Consider the following 3073-nt stretch of genomic DNA (forward strand, 5'->3'; position numbering starts at 1 on the left):
TTAACTTACATTTAGATTTCATTGTCTTTGTAAATATATATTGTTCAGTTAAATATATTTTTTGTTAAGTACACAAAATGAAATATGATGGTGCATAAAGGCGGGCTTAATGCTATATGGCATTCTATAACAGCCATAATAGTTTGTGGTGCACCTCCGTCATAGTTATGACGAATCTCTTGAATATTTATCTATACGAGTATTTGGGAAGCCCGAGTGCCACAGGGAAAATGGAAGCATAAACAAATAAGTCAGTACAGTTTAAAACTTTATTTAAAAAAATATCTAACTTAAAGAAATACCTTCTTTAAGTTACATAAATTACTTTAATTTTCAGCTTAAACTAAAATAAAGTCAGAAACCTGTTCAAAATCACACGATCCTTTGACTTAGAGATCAAGAAGTTAGATTTTTTTCTAACATTAACTGTTAACATTGTTATTGTTATTAAGTTTATGTAAATAATGTACGCAAAGATATTACATAATGTGCGTAATAGACATAATAGTTAGACGCAAACAAAGTAACTGGATGGAAACATGGATTTATTACAATGTCGTGTATCGAATAATAAATATTTAATAATAAGCTCTACGCCTTATTTATGGCGATTAATACGTTTTAAATAATATTATGAATCCTTTGGTTTTACTGTAGTTTACCATTAGATTCAGGATTTATGTGAGTAGTGAATCATCATCATTTGAGGCAATGCCGTAATATGTACCTCTGCCTACCCCTTCGGGGATTTCGGGTATAAAAGGCGTGACGTTGCATTTGAGGCAACAAGTTTTCCACTGCTGAACATAGGCTTTGATAGGCCTCGAAAATTATCCTTTCCTAAATCAGTCGGTTGGAAGCGTCCTGCACCCAGAGGCTCTCATCGGCCTTTATCGGATCGTTTGTCTACCTCGTGGGAATACTGAGATTCATCCCAAAAGTGACCATATATTGGTGTGCGTTCCACAAAAGTGTTTCTGTGAAAATATGTTGATACGTAATAATATATTAATTTAAGAATCTTTGGAAACTTCTTACCTAATTATTCGGAATATACGTACACAAGAAAAAAATCAAATGGAAATGTCCACGGAAACGTATAAACAGATTATTAAAACTATAATCTGTGTTGTTTTCTTATATTTTTACGTCGTCATTCAATTATAATGTCCCACCTTTCAAGGTTGTTATGTTACGTTTATAGTTCACAGGTTCGTTAAACCCTCTGCGTGGCTATAATTAGATTAACTGACTTGTTTATCTACTTATAATACGTATATAGTTTATTTCTAGAATCTTTTTCTCTTACAAGACGAGTTCTGTTTACATCCTGATTGATTTAATGTTCTAGTCTCCGTTGTAATAGCCTACTGCCCAATGAGACAGATGATCTCTCTTCTCTTTTTCTCTTGAGATCTGATAGTGGTGTGATGGATGACAGGAGTGAATAGAGGACAAAATCATCAGCTTTACGAGGTTTAGTAGTGTCTGATAGATAGATAGATAGATAAATGTCTCAGTTATATGTCTATAGGGATATTTATAGGTACCATTATGGTATTATACCACCGAGACATCCCTACTAATTATTCGGTTCGTTAATTTAAAAATTCTAACCTTCAACAAAGTTTAAATTTGAAAATAGAGTAGATTATAGTAGATTATCTAATATTATGTAAACATTAATAAAGTAATCGGAGAAAAATTATAATATCGTAACATTGGTTCAATAATTCATTCTAGAATAATTTGCATGAATGTTGAAGGACGAGTCGAGACGTAGTTATTCGCATAATGAGACTTACAACCCCGTCATATTAACTTTATGAATAAGGTCACCTTTAGAGAGAGATGTCTGGCAATGACGTTGTACATTATGCTAACGTTTTGCTATTAGCTGCTGAAGTCTTAGTACATCAGAGTCTGCTACTGTCTGCGTTTACATATTTAACTGACGAAAAATTTTTGTTCTGTAAGAATATTTTGTGCAGCTCAACATAAAGCAAACTCCTAATAAGGAACCGAAAGAGTTACGAAAACGAAAGCGTCTCTGATTGGCTGGCGCGAATCAACCAACCAATCAAAGTGCCGAACGTGCTCTCATTTCGATATCGTTTAGTAAAACAAACTCGTACTAAGGGTATTGTATCCGAAAATAATCTAAACTAGCTTTTGCCCGCGACTTCGTTCGCGTGGAATAGTGACTTCCGGCAAATTTTTGGTTTTAACCACATAGTTCCCGATCTCGCGGGATCTCTTCAAAAATGAGATGTGGAAGATATTCCAGGGAACTCTTCAAAAATCAACATAATGAGCTCTGCGTTTGAATTTAATAGATGTATACTCACTTAGGGCATTGAAAAAATTGTTTAAAAACGGACTTAAACTAACTTAAAACTAAAGAAAGCTACGAATTACGAATTTATAACAATTAAAAAAGAAACGACTTAAATCTAATCTAATTAATTTATAATTTAGACTTACAATTTTATTAAACAAACTAACTACAGTAACTACTAATAATCGATATCAAACTAAACCTACGTTAAATAGTTTAACCAAAAAACCAGGAAAACCCAACAAATAAACTTATTAATTGACAAATACAACGAAACCAATTTAGAATATACGAAACAGCAGGACCACTACAGACAAATAATCATACGACTGATAATACACTTTTTCTACGATAGTACCGAACCGCTCGGCCGATACCCAACCAAATGAATGTAACGAAACCATAGCGCGATCTATTTCGATCCCAACGCCATCTATCGAGGATAAAGACAACTTGGATTATTTATTTATACTCCGTTCGGGCATTTTCTTTATACTAAAAGTTTAATTATATTGATATTATTTTTTTCATACCTTTTTACTATTTATTTACTTTTTTCGATGAATTAAAACAATAACATGAACCGAAGTCGTGTAACGATCGACATAGAATTATCTATACTCCGTTAGAGCATTTTCTTTGTACTAAATGTTTTATTATATTGATATTATTTTTTTCATACCTTTTTACTATTTATTTACTTTTTTTCGATAAATTAAAACAATAACATGAACC

The sequence above is a fragment of the Spodoptera frugiperda genome, chromosome 15, assembly GCF_023101765.2.
Source record: "Spodoptera frugiperda isolate SF20-4 chromosome 15, AGI-APGP_CSIRO_Sfru_2.0, whole genome shotgun sequence".
Classification (NCBI taxonomy): Eukaryota; Metazoa; Arthropoda; class Insecta; order Lepidoptera; family Noctuidae; genus Spodoptera; species Spodoptera frugiperda.